General features: G+C 40.4%; 1 protein-coding gene across 6 annotated transcripts in view; it reads left to right on the forward strand.

Annotated features, from left to right (window-relative positions):
- Positions 1–27987, forward strand: part of dicer1 (dicer 1, ribonuclease type III) — a 131510-nt gene that overhangs the window by 19735 nt on the left and 83788 nt on the right. For 5 of the 6 annotated variants that reach the window (XM_078561996.1, XM_078561997.1, XM_078562000.1 and 2 more), the window contains 2 exons: positions 21405–21465; positions 24944–25042. The gene's annotated coding sequence lies outside the window, so the exon portion shown is untranslated. Of the gene's footprint in view, positions 1–20425; positions 20448–21404; positions 21466–24943; positions 25043–27987 lie in introns of those variants that run through there. The other variant, XM_078561999.1, reaches the window with a different exon arrangement.

Here is a 27987-nt window from a genome sequence, read left to right on the forward strand (position 1 = left end):
TGAGAGCAGTCACTCTTGCCTTACCTCTAGAATTTAGTTCTTTTGCCCATGTTTGGACCAAGGCTATACTTAAGTCTGGAGCCAAATTGTTCTGGTGGAACTCAAACTGAGCAACTGTGAGTAGGTTATTGATGAATAAGCGCTGCTTGATAGCACTGTCAACAACACATCCATCACTTGCAGATTAAAAGTAGACTGATGAAGTGGTAATTGGCTGGTTAGAATTTTTCTGCTTTTTTGTGCACTGCGATTTTGCTTTTCGTCAAGTAAATGCCAGTGTTTGTAGCTGTACTGGAACAGCTTGGCCAGGGGTGCAGCTGCTACTTCAGCACAGGTCTTCAATACTATAGCCGAAATGTTGTTGGGGTCCATTGCCTTAGTTATATTGACAGTGCTCAGCTGTTTCTTTATATCGCATGGAGTGAATCGGCATCTGTGACCCTGAGGATCTCAGGAGGAGGTCAAGATGGATCATCCACTTGGCACTTCTGGCTGAAGATGGTTGCAATGCTTTGGCACTTCAGCACTGATGTGCTGGGTACTACTGTCATTGAGCGTCCTCCGTTAGTAGTTTAATTGTCCACTGCCATTCACGACTGCAATTAAGCGATGCCACTGATTGTGGGGTTGCTTAATTTGTATGTCATGCTACTTCTACTGTATAGCATGCAGTCCTCTGTTGTAGCTGTACTAGGTTAGAACCTTGTTTTAGGTACACCTGGTGTTGCTCTTGGCATGCTCTCCCACACTTTCATGAAGTCATGGGTGGGCACCTAGCTTGATGGTAATAGGGTGAGGGATATGTCAGGTTTTGAGGTTACAGGTCGCAATTCTGCTGCTGATGATGGTCCACAGTTTTGAGCTGCTAGATCTGTTGTGAATCTATTCCATTTAACCCGGTGGCAGCGCCACACAACATGATAGTGTATGAAGACAAAACTTCACTTCCAGAAGGAGCGTGTGACGGCCATTCCTACCAATGCAGTCATGGGTAGATGCATCTGTGAAAGGGTGTTTGGTGAGGATGAGATTGGGTAGGCTTTTCTTTCGTGGTGGTGTTGTCACCACCTACCACAGGCCTAGATTGGCAGATATTTCCTTTAGAACTCGGTCACCTCAGTCAGTAGTGGGACAACTGAGCCATTGGTGATGGACATTGAAATCCCTCACCCAGACTACGTTCTGTGCTTCTTCAAAGTGGTGTTCAACAGGGAGTGCTGAGGGAGGATGATACGTGGTAATCAGTAGGAAGTGCTGTGGTTATTTGTTTTTATTCTTTCCTGGGTTGTGGGTGTCGCTGGCTATGCCAGCAATTATTGCCCATCCCTAATTGCCCTTGAAGGTGGTGGTGAGCCACCACCTTAAACTGCTGCAGTCCATGTAGTGTAGACACACCCACAGTATTGTAAGGAAGGCAGTTTCAGTGAAGGAATGGTGATGTAGTTCCAAGTCAGGGTGGTGTATGGTTTGGAGGGGATCTTGCAGGTGGTGGTGTTCCCATGCACCTGCTCCCTTGTTCTTCTAGGTAGTAGAGGCTGTGGATTTGGAAGGTGTCTTGGTGAGTTGCCACAGTGCATCCGGTGGATTGTACACACTGCTGCCACTATGTGTCAGTGGTGGAGAGAGTGAATGTTGAAGCTGTTGAATGGGGTGCCAATCAAGTGGGTTGCTGTGTCCTGGATGGTGTCAAGCTTCCTGAGTGTTGTTGGAACTTCACTCATCCAGACAAGTGGGGAGTATTTCATCACACTCCTGACTTGTACCTTGTAGATGGTGGACAGGCATTGAGTAGTCAGGAGGTGAGCTACTTGCTGCAGAATTCCAACCTCTGACCTGTCCCTGTAGCCACAGTATTTATATGGCTGGTCCAGTTCGGTTTCTGGTCAATAGTAACCACCAGGAGTTTGATAGTGGAGGATTTAGCGATGTTAATACCATAGAATGTCATGGGGAAATAGTTGGTTTCTCTCTTTCTGGAGATGGTCATTGCCTGGCATTTAAGTGGCAAGTAACATTCGTGCCACAAATCAGGCCAAGCCTGAATGTTATCCAGGTCTTGCTGCATACGGGCACAGACTGCTTTAGTATCTGAGGAGTTGTGAACATTAAGTATTGTGCAATCATCAGTGAACATCCCCACTTCTGACCTTGTGATGAAGGGAAGGTTATTGATGATGCAGCTGAAGATGGCTGGGCCAAGGACACTACTCTGAGGAATTCCTGCAGCGATGTCCTGGGACTGAGATGATTGACCTCCAACAACCATCTTCCTCTATGCTAGGTATGACTCAAACCAATGGAACAATTTCCCCATTCCCATTGGCTCCAGTTTTGCTAGGGCTCTTTGCCAGACTCGATTAACTACTGCCTTGATGTCAAGTGCAGTCACACTCGCCTCACTTCAGGAGTTCAGCTCTTTCGTCCATTTTTGGATCAAGGCTGTAATGAGGTCAGAAGCTAAGTGGACCTGGCAGAACCCAAACTGAGCATCAGTGAGCAGGTTATTGCTGAGTAAGTGCTGCTTGATAGCACTGTTGACAACAACTTCCATCACTTTGCTGATAATCAAGAGTAGACTTATAGGGTGGTAATTGGCCGGGTTGGATTTAGCCTGTTTTTGTTTTGCGTACAGAACATACCTGGGCAATTTTCTACATTGCCAGGTACATGTCAGTTTTATAGTTGTACTGGAACAGCTTGGCTCGGGGGTGCAGCTAGTTCTAGAGTGCAAGTCTTCAGTACTGTTGGTGGAATGTTGACAGAACCCATAACCTTTGCAGTATCCAGTGCCTTCAGCCATTTCTTGATATTACATGGAATGAATCGGATTGGCTGAAGACTGGCATCTATGATGCTGGGGTCCTTGGGCGGAGGCCCAGATGTATCATCCACCCACTACTTCTGGCTGAAGATGTTTGCAAATGCTTCAGCCTTGTCTTTTGCACTGATGTGTTGGACACCCCATCATTGAGGATAGGGATATTTGTGGAGCCACCTCCTCCAGTTAGTTTTCTAATTTTCCACCCCCATTCACAACTGAATGCAGCAGGATTGCAGAGCTTAGACCCATAGGTTGTGGGATCACTTAGCTCTGTCTATTACATGCTGCTATTGCAGTTGGCATGCAAGTAGCCCTGTATTGTCGCTTCACCAGGTTGACACCTCATTTTTAGGTATGGCAAGTGCTGATCCTGGCATGCCCTCCTTCACCCTTCATTGAACCATTGATGATCCCCTGGCTTGATGGTAATGGTGGAGTGGGGGACATGCCTAGCCATGAGGTTACAGATTGTGTTTGTATACAATTCTACTGTTGTTGGGTGGCCCATAGCACCTCATAGATGCCCAGTTTTGAGTTTCTATTCGAAATCTATTCCATTTGGCACAGTGGTAGTGCTGCACAACACGATTTAGGCTGTCCTTAATGTGAAGATGGCACTTGGTCTCCACAAAGATTGTGCAGTGGTCAATCCTACCAATACTATCATGGACTGATGCATCTGCGACATGTAGATTGGTGAGGATGAGGTCGAATAGGTTTTCCCTTGTTGGTTCCCTCATTACCTGCTGCAGACCCAGTCTAGCAGCTATGTCCTTCAGGACTCAGCCAGTTCGGTCAGTAGTGGTGCTACTGAGCCACTTTTGATGACAGATATTGAAGTCCCCCACCCAGAGTACAATTTGTGCCCTTTCTATCCATGCTCCCTCTAACTTCTGTTTGCAGTGTACAGCCAGCTTTTTGCACTGCTAGCCCCTTTAAGATTGGCACACAGTATTCCCACAATCCGATTTGGGAAAAGGTTATTTTGGATCTTGTATTGTGCACTGAGAAGAGGTTAATAACCTTTATTGTAATGGCACCTCTCGGGATGAATGACCACAATCTGATAGAATTTTATATTGAGTTTGGAGGAGATTTGAATCTGAAGCTAGTATCATAAATCTAAACAAAGCAGACTATGTAGGTATGAAAGGCGAATTGGCTAAGGTAGACTGGGATGCTGCATTAAAAGGTATGAAGGTAGACTAGCAATAGCTAGAATATAAGCAATTGCTCTTTCATTTGCAGTAACAAAAACCTCTCGTGGTTCAACTATAGCTAACAAAGAGCTAAAGACGTTAGATTAAAAGAAGAAGCTTATAATTTTGCCAAAAAAAGTAATATGCCCAAGGATTGGGAGGATTTTAGAATTCATCAAAGGAGGGCCAAGAAATTGATAAGGAAAAGAGAATATGAAAGTAAACTAGCAAGAAACATAAAAACAAATTGTAAGCATTTCTATAGAGGTATGTAAGTAGGAAGAGATTAGTGAAAGTTGATGTGGGCCCATTAGAGGCAGAGGCAGGTAAAATTATAATGGGGAATAAGGAAATGGCAGAGACATTAAGTCTTCAACTTAGACACAAAAACATTCTGGAAATAATAGGGAACCAAGAGTCTAGTGAGAATGATGAATGTAAAGAAATCAGTATAAGTAAACAAATTAATGGGGCTAAGTTGACGACAGATCCCCTAATCCTGCATCCAAGGATTTTTAAAAAAGGTAGCTGCAGTGTTGTGGTTGCCTTAATTTTGATCTTCCAGAATTCCTTAGATTCCAGACCAATTCTTAAGAATTAGAAGGTTGCAAACTTTGGTCCAGGAGGACTGTTGTAAGAAGACCTAAAAGTGACCAGTCTTCTGCTTGTTAATTCTTTTGATTTCACAGGACGTTTTTCACCAGTGAAGTTGGAAGTTTGACAGGAACCAGGGGTGTAAATGATTTCACCCTCTTCATTGCCGTGTGGAAAATTTAGGTTTACAGATGTGCAAGCCACTTTATATCTGTAATAGACAAAAGTGACTGAATAATGCATATGGCAGCTCCCTCCTGGTTCTGGTACTGACATCTCTTCTTAGGCTCAGCAGCTTTGCACAATGCCAGGAACATCATTTTATAATTATGACTGAAGGTGGGATTTATGTATTACCATGCTGGCTGCAGATGTGAGCTGTGATTGATTACTTTGAGATAATTGGCCAAGGTGACCTTGCAAAATAAGTCTGTAAACCTAAATGAAAAACAAAGTGGGATGGTTGTTCCGCAGGATATGTGGTTGGGGATAAATAAGTTAAACAAGTTTTTTTGAATACTCGAGCAGCATTGAGCCCTCACCCAGTAAGCCATTCAACATGGATAAGCAATTTTCATTCCCTTGGTTTTGTTGTGTGGAATTGCTATCATCCTGTAGCTATAAATTTGTTATTGTGGAACAAATGCACTCAAATTTCCTCCTTTTTCCTGAATCCCTGATTTAAAACCTTTTTTTTTTTGAAGGTGGCAAATCATGCTTGAAAAGTTTTTAAGAAGGAAAACAAGACGTGAATGTATAGAGAGGATCTTGCTGCAAACTATTGAACTTACATATGTGCAGATATAGGCCATTTGGCCTCTCAAGCCTGCTCCACCATTCACTAAGATCATGATTGATCTGTTTGTGTTTCAAGTTCCACATGTCCACCTACTCCCGATAACCAGGTGTCAGCTGTGGCTCAGTTCATAGCACCCTCGCCTTTGAATCAGAAGGTTGTGGGTTCATGTCCCACTCCTGGAAACCAAGAACTGTGAATGTACTCGAAAGAGTTACATGCGATCTGTTGATAACTCGAAAGAGCTACTCCCGATAACCGAGGTGTCAGCTGTGGCTCAGTTCATGGCACCCTCGCCTTTGAGTCAGAAGGTTGTGGGTTCATGTCCCACTCCCGGAAAAAAAAAATCCAAGAACTGTGAATATACTCGAAAGAGTTACATGCGATCTGTTGATAACTCGAAAGAGTTACTCCCGATAACCTTAGATTCTTGTTAGGCAAAGGAGTCTATCTACCACCACCTTGAACCCAGCCTCCACCGCCTTCTGAGGTAGAGAGTTCCAAAGTTGCACAATCCTCTGAGAGAAAAAAAATTCTCCTCATTGCTGTCCTAAAAGGGCAACCCCTAATTTTAAAACAGTGTCCCTTTGTTCTGGACTCACCCACAAGAGGAAACTTCCTTTCTACGTCCACCTTGTCAAGACCATTCAGGATCTTATATATATCAATCAAGTCACCTCTCACTCTTCTAAACTCTAGTGGAAACAGGCCAATCTTTCCTAATCTTTCCTCATAAGGCAACCCGCTTAAAAATCCTTGGATGCAGGTTGTCAGGTCTAGGGGATTTGTCACCAATTTAGCCCCATTAATTTCTTGAACTTAAAGAAATCAGTATATCATTCTCACTAGACTCATTCCAGGTATCAATCTAGTAAACCACCTCTGAACTGCCTCCAAAGCTTTTACATCCTTCCTTAAACAAGGAGACCAAAACTGCACACACTATTCGAGATGTGATCTAACCAATGCCCTGTATAATTGAAGCATAATATCCTTACTTTAATGTGTAATTCCTCTAATAGTAAACAATAGCATTCCATTAGCCTCTTTAATTACTTGCTGCACCTGCATACTAACTTTTTGTGACTCATGTAGAAGAACACCTAGACCCCTCTGCACCTTGGAATTCTGCAGCCATTCTGCCAGCCAGCCAATCTCCTATCCATGCTAATATGTTACTCCCTACACAATGAGCATTTATTTTCTGCAATAACCTTTGCGGTATCTTATCAAATGCCTTCAGGAAATCTAAGTACAGTGTGTCTACATGCTCCCCTTTATCCATGACGCAAGTTACTCCTTCAAAGAACTGTAATAAATTGGTTAAACATGATTTCCCTTTCACAAAACCATGCTGACTCTTCCCAATTACCTTGAGTTTCTCTAAGTGCTCAGCAATAACCTCCTTAATGATAGATTCTAACATCTTCCCCATTACAGACGTCAAGCTGACTGGCCTGTTTTCTGCCTCCCTCCCTTGAATAGAGGGGTTGTATTTGCTGCTTTCCAGTCTGACGGGACTTTTCCAGAATCTAGCAAATTTTGGAAAATTAACACCAACGCATCTACTTCCTCATTAGCTACCTCTTTTGAGACCCTGGGATGAACTCCATCTGGACCTGGAGACTTGTCAGCCCGCAGCTACATCAGTTTGCTCAGTACCACTTCCCTAGTGATTGCAATTTCACCAAGTTCTCCCCTCCCTTCCACCTCTTAATTTACAGCTATTGCTGGAATGTTTTGCATCCTCTATAGTGAAGACAGGGCAAAATATTTGTACATTTCATCCACCATTTCCTTATTATCTACTATTAACTCCCCATTCTCACTCTCTAGAGACCAATACTCACTTACTCTTTTCCTTTTTAAATGCCTGTAGAAATTCTTGCTATCAATTTTTACATTTCTAGCTAGCTTCCTCTCATACTCTAATTTCTTTCTCCTCATTAACCTTTTAATCATTCTCTGTCATTCTTTATGTTCTGACCAATCACCTGACCTGCCAGTCATCCTTGCACAGTTATATGCTTTTTCCTTAAATTTGATGCTTTGAAAGGGAGAAGCATTCAGTTAGGAAAGTACTCTCCTGTTCCAATGTGATTTAAAGCTGCAATACTTGTTTTGAGCGAACCCCAAAACTAATAGTTAAACCAGATTACACCACTGTTTCTCCAGCTGAATTAATTTTGGTTTCGACTTTGTTGCTCCTACTATTGAATCACTAGTGCATCATCATAAAGTTAAAACAGTTTGTTTTTGATACTGGTCTGTTTGATTCTGTTGCTCTTACTTTCAATCATCACCTCCTCCTTGAATTGTCTGCCTGAAGGCATGTCTGACCCACAGCACCACGACCTCCACCAGGGGAGGGCAAGGAGGCAGGTCCCAAATCTACCCCTGCTGGAAAGGGGATTGGATCCCAGGCTGTTGGCACCAATTTTATCTAGCCAACTGAGCTAACCGGTCCCCAAGGAGCCTGAGTTTCTGTGGCAATGTGCACTTTACATGCATGCTGTAGCCTGGAGCTATGGTTAGTGATGGTAGTGGCTCCAATTTCTTTCCATCACATGGCTGACCAGGAATCTGTCCCGCTCTTACCACCTGCCATTGGCATATGTTGGAAGGATTTACAAGTTTGGTAGTACAAAACTTAAGTATTGCTGAAAAAAAGAGACATGCTAGCAAAGCTTTTCGTCTTGCACACTTTATAGTTTGCAAGAATTTTCCAACTGTAAAGGGGGGACAACAATTTATACATCCTGAGGAGAGGTTGCGGATTGGTTGGCCCATGGAGAATGCAACATGGAACAGTTAACTTCCCAGCCTTGTTCAAATTCAAACCAGGCAAGTTGACTCTGTTCAAGGCATTGCCCTGGAGAATGAACCAAGGAATGACTCAACTGTTACAGTTGGAAAATTCTTGTGACCGATCCTGATGAGCACAAGACTAAAAGCTTTGATAGCATTTCTCTTTTTTTCCAGCAGATTTGTAAGTTGATGATCAATCTGTTTGGCTGCATTATAATCACATCTTCCCTTGGCCAGCATATCCTGGAGTGGGACTTGAACACAAAGCTTCTGGCTCGGGAGGGTCGCTGCACACTGTGCCACCCCTTTGGTTATATGTGTGATAACCTGGTTTTCATTTTTCTTGCTCTTGGATTCTTCCCTCACCTTTTCCACCTCCTGTCACTCTCTACCCTTTGGTGCAGACTTGACCTGTACCAAAAACATGACAAGTCAGTGAAGCACAGTGAAGATCAGAGTCCCTCCATTCTGACAGAGGAAATGATACACCGCAGGCCACTTTGAAGTAATCTCTCAATATGACAGTGGTTTGCAGACTGACGTCGCTTGTGACACCCTGTTATTAAAAAATAACTTGACAGTGTTTGAATAGCCAATAAATATTGTGAAGTAAATCTAAAGTTTTGTTTGTATTAAGCTGTGAAATGAAGTCATGTCTAAGCAAAATTAAAGCAACTTGTCTTTTGTTCTGAATCTCAAAATTTGGTGTACTTTCCCAAAACTAAATAGATGTATATGCATTTAGCATTTTAAAGTATAAAACAATGGCTCTTCAAAATATATCCATTAGCCATATCCGAGGTACCATAAGGGAGTAGAATGAATTATGTATTTCTTTCCTCCCTGAGGATCCTCTGTCTAGCCAGCATATTAGGGGTGGAGAATGTAATGACTGCCGTGTTGACATATTGATGTCTTGGATTTCGTGCATCATTTTAGAATTATACATGATTATCAGAGCAAATAGTTGCTGTAGGAAATTTTTTTACATGTTTTTCAGGTTTTTAAATATAAATGTGAGGAGTTTGTGGGAATCAATTGCAGTGCCCCACATGGACAGCTATACACCTGGAAAATCTGTCATGGCTGGCACTAGGATGATAAATATCTCCATTCACATGTGCTGGAAGGATAACCAAGAAGTGACAAAGTCCCAAGTGATTCGTAGTCAGTATTACGTATGGAAATAAATCTAATTTCATAGCTGGCCATGACATATTATTCTTTCCTGAGTGTTTTTAAAAACAGAAGGGCTGTGCCACTGAGGTTTCCTTATCACTGCAACCCCTCTCCAATCTTTGTCATAGAATCATAGGATGAAGCACAGAAGGCGGCCATTCAGCCTGTTGAGTCCATGCTGGTTCTCTGCAAGAGCAATTTAGCTGGTCCCACCCTGGTCCCCCCCCCCACCTTTTCCCCTTAGACATGTAAATTTTCCCCTTGAGTGCTTATCCAATTGCATTCTGAAAGCCTCAATTGAATCTGCCTTCTCTCAGGCAGTGCATTCCAAATCCTAAACTCACCCCATTTTTGGTTCTCTTCCAATTACCTTAAATGAATGTTCTCTGGTCTTCGACCCTTTTGCCAATGGGAGCAGTTTCTTGCATCTACTCTGTCCAGACCTCTCATGATTTTGAACATGTTTATCAAATCTCCTCTCAACCTCCTAAGGAGAACAACCTTAGCTTTTCCAATCTAGCCTTATAATTAAGACCCCCATCCCTGGGACCGTTCTCCTAAATCTTTTCTGCACCCTTTCTAAAGCCTTTGTTTCCTTCCTAAAGTCAATATGCAGAATTTGACACAATGCACCACAGTTAAGGATGAACCAGTGTTTTTATAAAGGCTCATCATAATTTCCTTGATATTGGATTCTTTACCATTGTTTATAAAACCCAGAACAGGTATGCCTTATTCACACTTTCTGTCCCGTGCTTCTTGTGCTGGTGAGTGAAACCTCACCCAAATGGCCACTCTGTGTGCATGAGATTCAAAGTATCAGAAAGCTGATAGGGAGACGATAGCTGAGATTATCCTGTCATTGCGTGCGCACATGTTCCAGCATTGGCTGCTGGATAGCCATCAGTGTGGACACTGGTTGACATTTGCCTCTTTTTATCCAGTAGGCATGGTGCCCAACAGTGTCATCCCTATCATTGCTCTGATTGGAAAAAGTAATGAGTGCTCAGGCTGAACCTGATGAACAAACCGTCAAAGTTTTAATATTTCCAAAAACAAATGAAAATTTGCCCCGGGGCGGCTAGGAAACCTGGACATACTGAACCGTTAATTATGTCAGGGATTTATGCTTGACTTCAGTGAGTAATGTAATTAACCACCTCTGATTCAAACAAAGACAAAAAGTATTCATGCACAGCCCTGTAAAAAGCAGAATTTGACTTCCTTGGTGAACATAATAGCTAGTGGCCTTGAAAATGACCTTGGACATAGTGCACTCTGCTGGCTCCTTAACAGGTAAGCAGAAAGGAGCTCTTGTGATCAGAAGTCAGAGTGTGTACACAATTCTGATAATGACTGTCAACAGGATATCAACAAAGTACTCTAGTGGATGTAAAAAAAATTACACAGACTTTTGTCTTTAACCTGAAGAGCCCCTATATTACTAGGGTGAAAAATTAGTAGTGGGAAATGGAGTAATTGCAGTTGATTTAAGTATATCAAGTGCATTGGTGTTAGTGAGTTTTCCCTGAGTGTGCAAGTACCTATATATTTTCTTAAATAAACTCAGTGACAAGGTTATAATGGTTGTAAATTCATTGACCTGGTTTCCCTGATGTATTGCAGCTCCTTTACCAAATAACCAGCAATAGAAAATTTATATATATCTTATGTAGGATGGTGCAACCAGGAAAGTGAAAGTGACAACACAAGTAGCAAATCAACATGGCTTAAAATTAGTGCTGATAAGTTAAACACAATTTCAGTACATTCTTAGCTTTTGGAAATTGGTTTTACTGTACATTATTAATGTACTGGCCCATTATTAAATTTCTATGTTTACTATTTGGGAAACTATGACCACGTAAATTTTAGTTCTTGATGGCAGGTCATATTTTTTCTGAGTTAGAGGTTAGCAGAAATCCCTTTGGAATTGTTAAGAATTTGTGAAATATTTTGTCATAAGGATGTCAGCAGAGGCCGTTGCCTCTTTTAAGGAACGAATGGGTGAAGAAACAATTGGCAAAGTAAGTGACTGTAAATGCGATATATTTATCCTTCTGCTATTGCTCTGTGGGCATTTCTGAGAGCTGAGAAGGTATAAAATTTATCTGCCTTTAAAATCTAAAAATTGCATTTTCATTAGCAATGGGTAATATCTTTGGTTACCTCTTATGGTCTTTGGCTGTTTTGCAAAAGAGCTAGATGAATACCTGGTTATGAGTGAGACTGTTACTTACAGGACTGTGGAAATGTAATACTAAAGGAGGCCTATGATGAGTATACTGGAGATTTGTTTGATTTTCCTTCCTTGGTGATATACTTTCAGTTGAGTTGAGTCAGATATGATATGTGATAGACTAAGTTTTGGGAAACTTGTGGAGAAAGAATTGAACTTGAGACGAGTCTCCACATTTCATAAACTTAAGCTTATCCCTGCTGTCACTATGGTAACTTGCAAAAAGTCCCATTCATCCGAAGCTCCCATGCTCACTGGCTCTCAATAGGAACATTCAGCACCTTGAGCATGCTGTCCCATTCAATTAAATCGTAGCTGATATGCATTTCTCTTTTCATTCACCTGTTCTGCGTGAGGCTGGCATTTATTGCCCTTGAAACACTGCAGCCCATCTTGTGATACACCTGAATTAAACTGTTCCAGTGAGCCAGAGGGCAGATAATCAACCATGTTGGTATGGATTGGGAGCTGCATATAGGCCAGAATGAGTAAGGATAGAAGCTTCATTACCTAGAGAACATTAATGAATCATGAAATAAAAACAAAATGCTGGAAAAGCTCAGCAAGTCTGGCAGCATCTGTGGAGAGAGAAACAGTTAATGTTTTGAGTTCAGTGACTTCTTCCGAACATTCCGATTAATGAATCAGTTGGATTTTTGCAACAATTTGATAGCTTCATGGTCACCATTATTGATACAGGTGCTAGCTTTTTATTCCAGATTTTAAAAAAATTAACTAAATTCAGATTTACAAATTACCATACTGGGATTTGAATTCCTGCCTCCAGGAGATTATTAGCCCAGGAGCATGACCACTTTACCTACCATATCTACATTTTTACTCTGTTTGCTCTTGGCTCCATATCTCTAATACCCTTATCTAATAAGAATCTATGAATCTCAGTTTTAAAATATTCAATTGACTTAGACTCAACCCTTTTGTATGGAGGAGTGGTGTCACCCTTGAACAGCCTAACTTTAACTTGAAGGTTATACTCTTTGTTCAGGACTTCCCCCACGAAAGGAAATAGTTTCTCTCTCTAGCTACCCAATCAGAATTAGATACATCTTAAACAGCAGCATTTTTTTAAAAGGCTGTACTGAATGTGTCTTTCATTCAAACTGGCTGTGATAGTGTCATAGGATTCTTAGAGTTCAAACTTGCTTAGTTGCTTCAACATAACTTATGCAGATGTTGAATGTTTCCTTAGCTGCTAGTAAGAGGTTAATAAATACAAAAACAACTTATTAGCGGAGTGAGTTTCTTGGCTCTGTGCTTGCAAAAATAACTTTTTTCTGGCAGCTCTGAGCCTGTGAATGTTTGTGTTTGACAGGAATAAGATGTACAGTTTTTATAAACATTTATTTATAATGGAGCAGTCAAGTCAAGCTTCAGTTGAGAATTAGTATTCTGCATTGTAAGCTTGTAAAATTAATCTTGTGTAACTGTTCTTTTATGTTAAACCAAGAATGGCATTTGCTGTCATCATTACTCCTTTTTACTTTTTTGCATTGGTTTTATATAAGCACAAAAAATAGTAAGTGGCCAATTCACATCGAGGTGAATAATTGTTCCGTCTGATGGTACTATTTGAAGCTAATGCTATTTCTTTTTTTCATATCAAATGCACTGCACGTGGGACAGAACCATGCAGAGTTGGAATGTCCTAAGTCTGACTTGTGCTCTATGCAGAGTTCAGTGATTTGGAAAAATGGCAGATTGTGCCACATTTAACCTCGCTATCTCTAAAGCAGGAAAAAATGGCTGAGTGCTCTTGCTTTCAATTTTGAGCCACTGACTGTTGCATGAGGACAGGAGTAGACTTGCTTGTAATACCTCCTATCTTCAGATAGCCTGCCTACTCTATTGAGCATTGCACTTGAAAATGAACTATTTTGGCAAGAAGTGCTGCAACCTCCTAGGATAATCCTGGAGTACAGGCACAATGACAAAGCCCTGTTTTCCAGAGTTAATCATCTTTTCCAACATCATGTACCAATAGAAGCTAAATGTGAGAAACTTCTGGATTTTTGTGTGCCCAAAATAGAGTACGTCACCATGCCTGAACTTTCTTAACCGATCCCTGGGCCCTGTTTTTTAACTAGGTGTTCTTGGACACTGGCCATAATAAATCAGGTAGGAATTGACACTTGTATTAGCAGCTGTAGTGGATCATTCTGTGACAGCATACTTTGGACCTTTGAAAACAGTAATATATCCAACGACATGCTCTTTCATTACTAGCTAATAAAACACAGCTAAAGATGATGCTTAAGAGCCCCCACCAAGTGCTACCCTCACTACTTGCAATTATTTCTGACTTCGGCATTTAAAAAAAAACTTGGGCACCCTCATGCACCTCATAGCAGTAGTCACCTGGTCGAAGGATGCTACATGACATGAAAAGACTCAGTGGAGAAATTGTGTACAAAAAGTGGGATAATTTATGAGTGAGTTGCTAGACGGAAACTTAACAGCTGTTTGGATGATATAGAGTACAAAAACAATGAGCTGCTTCTGAGAATGAAACTATTAAATAACTTAAGTTGTGGTATAAACCATTAAAACAGTAGATCCCTACATTCAGCTTTTTAGTACACCTTTGTGTGAAATCACTTTATGAGGCATTTCATCATTAGTAAGACAAGATGACAGCTCAAATATTTATCCTTCACCAGTGCCAATATTTACTGTTGCCCCTATCTCCTATAATTTGGTTGTGGAATGAAAGTTAACTTATGTACACTCGTGTGGTTCACACTTGTGCAATGATTGGTGTGTGTATGGTTTGTTGTTTAGTTTTTGCTCCAAATGTTGGAAGGCTTACAGAGGCAGAACAGTATCATTAAATGGGAAAAGTGTTGCATTGCTGGAATCGGGAGGACAGAGTTTAAGTGGCAGTGTATTTTTTTTTTTGCCCTCAACTTAACTCCTGGTGTTATTTGGCACCATTATGCCACTCACTTCTGATTCCCTTTCTTTTATGGTTGGGGACCAAGTGACGACCCTTTTGGCATTTATTATTGGCTATTTTTGTATTGTGAGTTAAATGCTTAGCTTCTTGCTGGTTCTTCATCATTTAACACGATTTAAAAATAAATCTAGCTTTTGTGCAGCATGCACTACAGGTGATGTGATGTGGAGAAAGGTTAGTTAAACCGGTGAATGGGACCTGAGTGCAGAAATTATATGATTGGTACAATGGAGCTAATTCTTTTTTTGATAGTAATTACCAGGACATGCACAACTCATTTTGAAATGTTAGAGAAGTGGTGTTTTAGTTGTTTTATTGGACAAGTGACAAAGGCTTCGTAATTCATTCAGTTCGCAATGATGATGAAGAGTACTTTACTCTCAAGCTAAAACACAATAATGGAACAGTGGTGCATTAAACCTTTTTTCTTCTACTGGTGGTGTTATACACGCTATCAAATGCTTAATAGGAGCAACTGGATCTTGGCCTATTGATATAGATTCTAATTTTATTTTGTTTTTCCTTCTTTGAGTCTGAAAGGGCTGAAAGTAGATTTGCCTCAAGATGTCATTAACTCTGCTGTGTAGCTGCAGGGAGGTGGCTCTTCTGGCCGAAATTAGATTTTCAGATTTTCCATCCTTTTTCAGGACAGTGTTTCTGGCTTGCACTCCATGCCTCCTCCATGGGAAGTCTGTGCAAGGAATCGTGGATTTGCACACCAGGTCTCGTTACACCATGCTGGGTCACTATTATTTTATGTAAGAACGATTGAATAGCCAAGAAGCAGAATCTGAGATGCACATGAGGGTGAGGAAAGACATGCACAGGTTAGCCATAGTCTGCTCTAACTAGAATCAACTTTTTATGTTTTTTTTGTATTTGTGCCATTATAGGTGTACCAACAAGTTGTTCATTAAGACATTCAAGAGTGTATTCTTTTCTAAAAGATAAAGTTGTGTTTTTATTCATTCTTTCAGGGGATACGTGCATTGCTGGCTAGGTCAATGTTTATTGCACATCCCTATTTGCCCTTGAAGGTGGTGGTGAGCCACTGCCTTGAACCGCTGCAGTCCAAGTAGTGTAAGTACACCCACAGTGCTGTTAGGGAGGGAGTTCCAGGATTAGTGACTTAATGAGGAACTTTTTTTTATCAGCCCTCCCTGGGTCATCTTTAGTTTTCTCTCTTGCTTTCCCCCTACTCTGTCCTCTCCCCATCAATGCTGTCCACCTGGGCATCCTGCTCTGAAACTTACAGTAAGGAAGCTTGAGGATGTGCTGTCTGGGATGGCACCAGTATTGTTCCTTTTTGAGAGCAAGTGCTCAATTTGTGAAGAAAACAGAGGTACAATGTTCTATTGTGACAGTATGCATTCTTTTCCCCAGTTAAGATTTTACAAAAGATCTCTGCATTCTGTGTTTAGCTTGTGACTTTTAACGTGTAAATATAACAAAAGGAACCTAATTAGAGGAGGGAAAAGAATGGTCCAGATTCAGATTCCTATTGTAACAATTGAATAAAAAATCCTGAATGTTTAAGCCAAAGACGTTGATCTATTGACAAAACATCTGACTAATATGAAAAAAGAATTGCTGTATTCTGGTGTCATTATAGTTGATTTTACACTAGGGGTGCTATGTTAAAAATGCAGCTTACTAAACTCATACATCTGTCTGATAAGAGGTTGTGTTTAATACAATACAGTATATTAATGTAAATACTGTATCAAAAAGGGTTATTGTTTAATAACTAAATACACCGTTTGTTCAGCCCTCTGTATTCCAAGGAGGATGTAGTTCACCCCAAGGTTGCAGAGGTTGTGCACACATGCTTCAAGCAATGCCATCTATTACAACTGTAGCTGAGATTGGACGCCATTGGTGTTTCCTGAAAAGCTGGAATAGGTGAATAAATGTGTCTCTGCTGACTTTCACTCTTGTACTATTTAAACCTGATGCAATTAATTCTCGGAAATTTTTGCATACAAGCGATTAGCGTCATGCTGCTTAATTAAGCAGCAGGATGTTGATGTGCTTCATACATTGTGAATGTTGTTGGCGTTGATGCAGCTACTCTTAAGGAGTATGAGTGTGTGTTTGTGTGAATGTTCTGCATGATCCTGCATTACTGTCCAAAGATTTCAAAGGAGTTATTGTTGCTCACAATAGCAGAAGCTAGCAGCTAATTAGTGGCTCATTGCTGAGAAGAGTGTGCTTTGAATTGTAAGCTGGGAATTGGTCGAACACTGAATGTCAAAGTCACTGGGGGTCAGTCTTCCGCCATATTTGTTTCTGTAGAGGGAGCAGCTGTCTTATGTGGCTTTTATTCCCTCCCATCCCCCTTTCTAGTTTTAGATTTTTTTTCTGTTGTCATCCTGCCGCAAGTTTGTGCTCATGTTTTACGCAAGTTTGCATTTAAAATTTTAGTCTGGGATGTTGACTACCTGTGTTTTAAAGCGAGGGAGACGGTAAAGTGGTAGAGGTAGCTAGGGCAGACTCGTGCGAATTGTGATGTCCGCATAATTTTTATCTTGAATTCCAAAGCTCCTAGGGTGAAGCATATTCAGTACTTCTACTTTGTCTGTGGTGAGTAGCCTGCTCTTAATTCCGTGGATTTTTTTAAAAATTCCCTTCTCGGTTAAATTCTTTGCCCTTAGCTGCGTGACTGCCGGTGCCGGAATCTACGACAAAACTGCAAAGGTCACGTTCATTGCTGCAGTAACCATTCACTGTGCTCCATTGTTTGGCTTCCACACGGGAAGCTGCAGCTGCCTTTGGCCTTCAGAATGTGAGAGATGGCCGTTTCAGGAGAAATGCTTTGTTCCAGTAGGTGCTGTGCGCTATTAACATGCTAATGCGGGTTACGCTTGCTGTTTTCTCTACTTGAACTTGATAGACACAGTCTTTGGGCGTCTGGTTAGAAGTTATCTTTTATACGGATACCTACAGTGCTCGGCGTTTTTGTTTTTGGTGTTTTTTTAATCTTGATTTTTAATTGACACTCTGCTAAGAAAGCCATGGTACTTCTCCTACATTTAAACTACCATCAGTAAAATGCTGTGACTTTGGATGGGGCAGTGCTCTTTTGCCTATCTGGGGAAAGATAAAGTACCTGGAACAAAAATTGTACCCCTGGTACCTTTCCAATTGTTTCACTCTGACCTCCAAGTGTAGCATTCAAACGTACACAATGCAGATATTTTGAGCAACTGAGTACTGTAATAGTTTGTTTTTTCCCACCACCACTCCCACCCATCTTTCTCTCAAAAGTAGAGCTGTGGCATGTGATGGATCCCTTGGTGATTTTCTGAATATGTTTGTTAGATTTCTTTTTAATCCATTCTGTGAATAATCCTTAGGGATTGTGAGAAAACGCCTTGGCAAAACTTTGTAAATTCAGAACCAGCTGTATGTATCCTGTCTCTGATATAGGTGATGTATGAGTAACAAAGCTAATTTAATCTGCAGTAAATGCAGAAGATTACGTTACAGATATGCATACTGCAGTGAAAAAATACTCCCTAAACTGGAGTTTCCTGGAAAGTCCCATATTCTTTTGTATCATAATGTCAATGGACTGTTTCTGAAAATGAGCAAAAAAGCGTGTTTCCCAACTGCAATCGCAGAAGTTGCAACACCTGCCCCTTTACTTACCCCCTCCTCACCATCCAAAGGCCCAAACACTCCTTTCAAGTGAAGCAGCATTTCACTTGCATTTCCCTCAATTTGGTCTACTGCATTTGCTGCACCCAATATGGTCTCCTCTACATGGGAGAGACCAAACGCAGACTGGGTGACTGCTTTGTAAAACACCTTCGATCTGTCTGCAAGCATGACCCAGACCTTCCTGTCGCTTGCCATTTCAACACACCACCCTGATCTCATGCCCACATGTCCATCCTTGGCCTGCCGCAATGTTCCAGTGAAGCTCAACGCAAACTGGAGGAACAGTGCCTCATCTTCCGATTAGGCATTTTACAGCCTTCTGGACTTAACATTGAGTTCAACAACTTTAGATCATGAACTCTGTCCTCCACCCTCACCCTTTTTTAATCTCATATATATTATATATATTTTATTTATATATATCGATTTATTTTTTTCCCACACCGTCCCCACCCCCACTAGGGCCACCTGTCACTTGCTCAGCTTGCTTTCTACTCTTAATGTCACCATTAGCACTTTAGCCAGTATCACCACCATCAACGCCCCTTCGACCTTTTTATGACATCTTTTGCAATCTCTCCTTTGCCTCCACCTATCATTGGCCTTCTATCCAGCTTCACCTGTCCCATCCCGCTTAAACGGTATATATTTCACTACATTTCTGCTTCTCCTTAGTTCTGAAGAAGTCATCTGGACTCAAAACGTTAACTCTGTCTTTCTCTCCACCAATGCTGTCAGACCTGCTGAGTTTTTCCAGCAATTTTTATTTTTGTTTCAGATCTCCAGCATCCGCAGTGTTTTGCTTTTATCTTAGTGTTTCCCAACTGTTGGCTACATGAGGCCTAAGTTTCAGAAACTAAGTGCAAACACACTATTGACACCAGCATCAAAAGAGCCTACAAATCCTGCTCCTGTGGGACTGGGCCCATAATGCAAAACTGTCTCTACTTTCACACCAAGATGGACAACGTCACTGGGTCACTGAATAGTTTATTGTACAGTGCCATACTGGTGGAGTGGAACGTTTTCTGACCATTGGAGCCTGTTTTTAGCTAACTAGGCCCTAGGCTCTGAAATTCCCTCCCTCAACATCTCCATCTCTATAGCCTTAAGCTTCTTAAAAACCTAGCTCTTTGACCAAGCTTTTGGTTAACTGCCTGGATATCATATGTGGCGTTGTGTCAAATATTATTTGATAAATCACCCGTGAAACGCCTTGGGATGTTTTACTATGTTAAAAGTGCGTTATAAATGCAAGGTATTATTGTGGTGCGGGGTGGAGTGAGGCTGACATGAGTTGGTGCAGAGTAGTTGGAGCTTCATGTCTAGTTGCTGGCCTGAACGTGAGGACTTTTTGAGGTTGCAAATGTTCCATTGTTAGCTCCAACACCCTCAACCTGTGGTTAAAACAGATGAGAAGAAAGCTTCCAGATTTATACAATATTTTAAGTGTAAAAATTTTAGCTCAAGAGTTAGGCTGTTTGGTCAGTCATTCCTGTTCTAGTTCAAAACCCGAACTGATGTCAGCTCATTTCCCTGCTCTTTTATTCAACAGGCTTGAGGGGCTGAATGGTCTACTATTCTGATACACCCTTTGATATATATAAAGCAAAATATAATTCTCAAGTATTGTGATTGACTAGGTTTCAGTGTGGCTTTATGGATCTGATGGAATTATTTAAAAAAAAGATTTTTATCATGGGGAAGGTGGAAGAGGAAGAAAATAATAATTTGACCAAATTTTTGTTCCCTATAGTCACATGATCAGTGCTGAAACTTCATTGAATGCTTTTTTTGTTAGTTATTTGGTGAGGAGAGAGTTACAAATACAGCCTTGGCACCAGCAGAATTAAGATTAATTTTCTTGTATGGTCATACCTTTCTGGGGGGGTGGGGGTCAGCACGAGTTTACTGTTTGTGAGAAAATGCATCAAAGGTCAACGTGGTTGTGATGTCTCAATCTTCAGCGGTTCTTTATCTTCATCGGCTGAGTTTAAAGCCAGCATTAACTATTCAAATGGTAATTTCTGTTTCCCCACCCCCCCCCACCTGAAGAATAACCTCGAGATCTTTAGAACTTAAATATTGAGGAGATAATGTATTGGAAAAAGATTGAACTGAAAGCACAGTGAGTGAGTAAGGCAAATGTGAATAGAAAGAAAACAGCATAACTGGTACATACGCATGAGATGGTATTTAGCATTTTAGCCCGATTGTACACTCTAATACTGTTAAAACTGTTCTGATGTTTTAGTTTTATTACTGTGTTTATTTGTGCCACAGTACATGAGTTTGCAACTTACAATATTGCTTGGTTTAAGGGCTGGGAACTTTTCTGAACCAGTTAGTAGTCTAAGAGTTAAAACCTTTGTCGCTGATCTTTGAGGCCAGTAGTTTATACAAAGCCGAGTTAGCATTTTTCAATCAAAGCATCATGTGTGTTAAAAGGTAACTGCAATGGCAAGTTAATCCATAGTGTTTTAGGGGGCCACAGGTGCTTAATGCAGCATTGGGCAGTAAACTCTCCAATAACACTTTCTATAGTGCAGATTCAGATGGTATTTATTTAAGTTTAGTTTTTCATAATGCTGATCCCATGCATTTAAGTATGCTTTTATGTCATTCGCAACTCCAAAAGCACATTACAGCCAATGAATTTTGTTCAATGTGTAGCCATTAGGACCATTTTTTGCCTAAAAACAATGAGATAACGTCATAATCTACTGTGGCAGTGTTAGTTTAGGAATACATGTTAGCCAATACTCCAGGAGAACTCTGCTGTTCTTCAAATTGTGCCATGAGTCAGATTGAGCCTCGGTTTAGTGTCTCATCTGAAAGGCATTATAGCACTCCAACACAGCAGTTGCCTGAGTTTTGTGCTCAAGTCCTGGTATTGGATTTGAAGTCTAGACCTCCTGAGTAAGGTGAAAGTGCTACTACGAAACTGAGCTGACATTTAATTTATATTACCGCGTCATCCAAATCTGCCTCTTGCCCAAACAAGCAAACGTGCTAACTTGGTTGCTGAGCATGTTATATGTATTCTATAGAAATATCATTAATACTCAAACTGCAGGAAGACAGCCTTTCAGAGGAAGCAATGTATAATAATGTTATTTTTCTTTCCTTAGGCTATTCCTGCTCAAAGAAACTCTGCCTTGGACTCAAACCAGCAAAGCATCAATATTCGAGGTATGTCAATGGCTGCTGACAACATATCTACTATAGGCCTCAACTGCTGTGTTGGCATTTGCATTTGGAGTATTGGTTAGTCTGAAATCTTTCAGCATTCTGTCCTTGAATGATGAATCACCCAACATTACGATTACAATTTTGGACTTCCAAATTTGTTTCTTGCATAGATAGGATATATTGAGCTCAATGTGAAGGTAAAAGTATGGGACACTCAGATGTTTTACTGGTGGTAGTGATAGATTATTTAAAGTTATGAAGAGGATCATGTGGTACAGTATGAAACAAACATTTTGGCTCAAGTGCAAGTTCTCTCATTGTATAGTGGTACAGATACATTAACTCAGCTTAGTGGCAGTGTTAACACTGAACAGTTTACTTCCTGTAACACTGCTCTGAGGTGCTTTTACTGAATATTTTGAAACAGTTAGTTTTAATTTTATAGCTATACAAAAGTAATTGCGTAAGTTACTATTCTGAAAATTGGACAAGTGGCTGTGATTCATGTCCACTGCGGCTGTGATTCATGTCCACTGCAGCTGTGGTATAGTTCCTAGAAAATGTTTTCTTGTCACAATTTGCTTAATCCTTAATCCTTAGGTTAGAGGTAATAGGTGGCTATGGAGATCGCTAATATAATTCCATATGAAATCAAATAAACATTTTATGCCATATTCATACTTTATAAAATATGAAAATGACAAAATAGAATGCTTCCTCTTGTGAGGGACACTAGACCTGGGGGGGACATAGTTGAAGAATAATAGATCTCCCTTTTAAGAAGGAGAGTTTTTTTTCTCTCGGGTTCATTAGCCTGTGGAATTCTCTTCCTCGGAAAGTAGTGGAGGCTGGGTCATTGAATTTATTCAAGGCTGAGTTAGATTTTTGATAGACAAGGGAGTTGAGGGTTATGGGGGGTGGGGGCGGCGGGCAGACAGGAAAGTGGAGTTGAGACCAAATCAGGTCAGCCATAATCTTAACAAATAATGGAGCAAGCTTGAAGAGCCAAATGGCCTACTCCTGTTCTAAAATCTCAGGATTATTAGACAGAAGAGAAGACAGGAGGGCCACAGAGCAGGTACAGAATGAATGAGTAATTGCAGCTAAGAAAGACATGAAGAATTGGGCTTTTTTACAAATCAGTTTTGAGAAAGTTAAAAGTGAAAGGTTAATTCTACGGTTGGCAAACTGATAACTTGGAGTCATAGGCTCTGTTTTAGCATGAGCAGAATAAAGGGGGTAATTAGGCGTAATGTTTTCACTCCATTATTAGAACATGGAATGGTTCATAACCAGTGCCTATTGAGGCAGAAACTATAACAATAAAAGCAAATGGATGAACAATTGAAGTTGGAGAATATGAAAGCATCTGCAGAAAGGGCAGAGTCATGAAATTAAAGTAGATAAAATTGAACAGTTAACGCCAACATAACTGCAATAGACCAAATGTCTTCGAACAACAAAGGCTAGTTAAGCTTCCTTTAATCATATCAAAAATGAGCCATTACAGTAAGAGGCCATTTGGCCCATTGGGTCTATGCCAGCACTTTGTAGAACAATCCAGAACTGCCCAATTTCTAGTCGCCAGGTGGCCTGGGCCCTTAACAAAAAAAGCGGTCTGTATTAAATAAACTGATAATGGTAATCTTGCATGCTTTAATCATATCAAAAATGAGTAGTTACAGAAAGAGGCCATTTGGCCCATCAAGTCCATGCCAGTACTTTGTACAACAATCCACTCAGTCCTATTACCCTGCTCTATCCTGAAAATTTATTTTCCTCAAGTACCCATCCAATGTCCTTTTCAGATCAGGCATCATCTCCACTTCCACCAACCTCAGGCAGAATGTTAGGTCATTACCACTTTCTGCATGAAAAGTTCTTCCTTGTATTACCCCATGCATCTCTCACCAAAACCTTAACCTGTGTCTTTGTATAATATAATTTAATCCTAGCTAATGGAACAGCTTTTCTCTATCTACCTTATCTAAACCTGCCATAATCTTGTACACCTCTATCAAATTTCCCCTCAGTCTTCTTTTCTCCAAGGAGAGCAAACCCAGTTTCTCCAACCTAACCTTGTAGCTAAAATCTCCCATCCCTGGAACCATTCTGGTAAAACTCCTCTGCACCCTCTCGAGGACCCTTACATCCACCCTAAGGTGTGGTGACTAGAGCTGAATTATATACTCTAGTTGTGGGCTAAGCATAGCTTTTCTAATGGTTTTGCATTGCTTACCTGCTTTTGAGCTCAATACCTCAGTTTATGAAGCCCACGATCCCATATGTTTTGCTAGCTACTCTCACAATATGTCCTGTCATCTCTAAAGATCTATGTACATGAACCCTCGGGTCCCTCTGTCCCTGTACACTTCTTAGAACTATCATTTAGTCAATTCTTTCTGCCAAAATGCATCACCTCAAATTCTCTATTAAATTCCATCTGCCATTTGTCTGCCCATCCTGCTAAGCTATCTATCTCCTCTGTAGTCAATTGGTTATCATCCTCACTGTTTGCCACACCTCCAAGTTTGGTATCATCTGCCAACTTTGAAATTGAACTTTGTATTCCAATATCCAAGTCATTTGTATATATTGGAAAAAACAGTGGCCCTTGCACTGACCCTTCAGAAACACCACTGTTTCCAGTCTGAAAAACGACCATTTGCCACAACTATTCTTCAGCCAATTTTTTTTATCCAAGCTGACAGTGATTCTCCTAGTCTATGAGCCTCAATTTTGTTAACCAGCTTTTTGTGATATTTTGTCGTGTTTTCTTAAAATGCATATTGTCAACCTTTCTGTTATTTCATCAAAAATTTCAATTAGATTAGTCAAGCACTACCTGCCTTTTTACCCATTTGTGCTGGCTCTCCTTTATTAACTCAAACCTCTCCCAATTGCCTGTTGAATTTTTCCCTGGTTATTGTTTCTAAAACCTTACCCACCACTGATGTTAAACTGATCTGTAGTTATTAGGAACGTCCTTATGCACTTTCTTGAATGAGTGTCACATTTGCCACTCAGGTCCCCTGACGCTTCATTATTCTTATCGAGGGAAGATTGGAAGGTTATGGATCTCGCTGTCTCCACTCCCACTTCCATTAGCAACTTGGCTTGCGAACCATTTGGACCAAGTGACTTACCTACTCTAAGCGTAGCTAGCCTTTCCAGTACAATTTTGCTTTTGTTGCGTTCTCGCATTTCTGTGCACATCACTTTTCGGAGAATATATGATAGATGTGAAATTTTAAAAAGGAATTTATGTCATCTTGGTTTGCGGGAAGAAACTTTCCCTGTCTTATGACCAATATATGTTTAAAAAATTAGAATAGGTGACTAAAAAGTATTTGAAAAATTGAAAATTGTTTGGTTTACTTTGTTTATAGTAGTGGCATATAGTATTTATAGTTAAATAATTTTATTTTCCCTTTCACTACCTCTTTACCTTATCTTTTCTCTTTCCAATCAAAACCAGGAATTGAAGATTGAACAATGATGTGATTATGCCAAGGGTACAGATCTCACAATGCTCACGTTTAATACAAACAGGACAAATGTAGACATCTATGAAACTGTAAGTAAGTGGTAAAACATGAAATGTTTTAAAGGAAGAATTGGAGCACAGATAATTAGGGTGAATTTAAACTGGCACTTAGTTCAAAGTGTGAAAGAATGGCATCTCTGCCAGGTCTCTGCATTTCTGAATTTTTTCAATTTGACAGATGAATTGTTGATCTGCAAAAACAACTGAAATGAGACACTGCTTTTGGGATAAGGGGGTCTAGATTTATAATTATAAGTACAGAGGCAACAATGTTCTGAAATCTAAACTAATCAAGTTTCCAGTTTAAAAACTCCTTTCGAAAGGCTCGTGGGAATTTTGTAGAGGGTCATTTTCAATGTCTGGGCAATGTGGTAGAACAATTAAAACAGTTGATTGAGTGGTGATTATGTAGTAAAACTTGCACAGTGCGCAAGTCGACAAAAATGAGGCTAAGCATTTTCATATTGCCAGACATATCACATTTGGAGCATGATGTCCAGTTTCTTCACCATACTGCAAAAAATGTTCATGATGTGGGAAAGAGTACTGAGAAGGGCAATGAGAATGAAAGGAAGTAGCTGGTGATGCTCCTTTTTACCGTTCAGAAGAAGAAAACTCTGATTGCAATTTCAAAGTAAATTGGGGAAGTTGAGACCAGCTGGCATAAATAGAAATGATGATCAGGAAGAACATTTTATCCAGAGTAATAGATATTTGGATTAATTTACTGATGCTGATACTGATGATTTGCTATTACAAATCTTGGGTCTACTCTAGATAACCTATTTCCTTTAGCTGTTCTGTAAGCATGCCCTCCATCAGTTATAATCAGGAATTTGCTGTTACTGCCCAATTTCTAATCGCACTGCTGTGCATTTTAAATATTGTTTTTAAAAACTTGAAAGGAGTAATTTACTGTTGATTATAATAGCACCAAAAATGCTTAATATGTTTGTGACATTTCTTTCTTAATGTAATGGAGTTATTATTTTAACTGAACAAATTAATACTTTAATTAAAATAGCACAGTGTCAGACTGATCCATTAATATCTGCAATTTCTAGCATGTTTGACCTTAGCGAGAGGTTTATTTCCTTATAGAAATAGCCATACAAAAGTATTAAAACTAAGTACCATGAAAATATGGTTTGTAATAGCATTACAAAGAGCTGGAATTTATGCTTTCACAAGGGGCCGAGTGTCTCCAGCCTGCTGAATGCAATCCAGTATACTCTTATTGATTATTGGTGCTGTCCCCTCACGTTTGCTCATAAATTTTAACCATTCTCACATGGTGAGGGAGGGATTTCCCCTCATTCATAAAGGGCCATCCTGGGTGTTTTTGAAGAATGAGAACATACTGTTATGAAGGTACTGTAGAAATTGGGGCTTTTTTTTTGATGGAGCAGGGAAGGTTTAAGGGTGACTTAGAGGTCCAAGATTATGATGGTGGTTGATCATTTCAATAGTGGTAGATTGTCTGCATTGATCACTCAGATTGTACTAAGTGAACCCATTTAATTTAGAAGGAATTAATTTGGATGCAATGTGGTTAAAATTTGGGGTACGTGGATATAAACTTAAAGATGAATGGCCTGTTTTCTTCCATAGCATTCTGTGATTCCAACACAAACACATTGAAGATTGTTTTCTAAGTTGTAGAACATAACTGGGTGTTATAAGTCATTGCAAACATGCCAAGTCAGTTTCTGTTTAGTAAACTAACTTGTTACTAATTTGCAAGATTTAACTTTTAAGCATCTCTTTTTGTTGGACTTTGTAAATTGGGTCCCTGAAAGCCCAATTATATCCTCAAGAGTTTAGTTGTCCTTGAATAATTACAGTATATTGGGCTCTTCCATGTCAGTGATGCTAGAATAATCGTTTTTTCATACTACCTTAGTAATGGCATTTCCTTTAAAAGTCATGGCTAATTGGGCCATTCTAAGGAACCGTGATCTGGAGATGGAAGTGGAGTCTGAGGAATAAAAGTCTATGGCATACTGCTTAGAGCCATAGAAAAGTTATGGTGCAGAAAGAGGCCATTCAGCCCTTCATGTCTACGCTGGCCAAAAAGAAAAAAAAGAAACTAGCTGTTCATTTTAATCCCACTTTCTAGCACCTGATCAGAGCCTTGCAGGTTACAGCACTTCAGATGCAGATCCAGGCACCTTGAAATGAGTTAAACATTTAAGCCTCAATCGCCAACTTGACTCCCACCACCCTCTGGGTGAAAAAGGTTTTCCTCATGTCCCCTCTAATCCTTCTACCAATCACTTTAACACTCTATGCCCCCTGGTAATTGACCCCTCAGCTAGGGAAAACATGTCTTTCCTGTCTACCCTATCTAGGCCCCTTATAATTTTGTGCACCTCCATTAGGTCACCCCTTAGCGTCCCCTGTTCTCAGGAAAACAACCCTAGCCTATCCAATCTCTCCTTTATAACTGCAATTTTCAAGCCCTGGCAGCATTCTTGTAAATCTCCTCTGCACTATCTCTCCAGAGCAATTATGCCCTTCCTTTAATGTGGTGACCAGAACTGCGCGCACAATTCCAGCTGTGGCCTAACCAGCGTTTTATACAGTTAAATTGCATGCAATGTGGTTAAGCATGGCAGGATTACAGCTCATGACGCCTTCTAAATACTGTCCTTGTTTTCACTTGAACTGTTCCACTGAGACTTGCGGACTGTACAGTAACAGATGGAATTCCATCCATTCTGTCATCTATAAAACTAGCTTGAGATTTGGAGAGAGAGGGTGTTGAGGGAAAGTAACGATAAGTGGACTAAGAAATGTATTTTGCCCCTGGAATGTAGTCCCTGGCCTGCAAGAAAAAGAGAAAGGAAGGGATCTGTTGATCTCTGTTACAAAAGTGGCACAAGTATGGATAAAAGCAAAATACTGTGGATGCTGGAAATCTGAAATATAAACCGAGAATGCTGGAAAAACTCAGCAGGTCTGGCAGCATCTGT

Source organism: Cetorhinus maximus, chromosome 18 (assembly GCF_964194155.1).
Source record: "Cetorhinus maximus chromosome 18, sCetMax3.hap1.1, whole genome shotgun sequence".
NCBI classification, from domain to species: domain Eukaryota; kingdom Metazoa; phylum Chordata; class Chondrichthyes; order Lamniformes; family Cetorhinidae; genus Cetorhinus; species Cetorhinus maximus.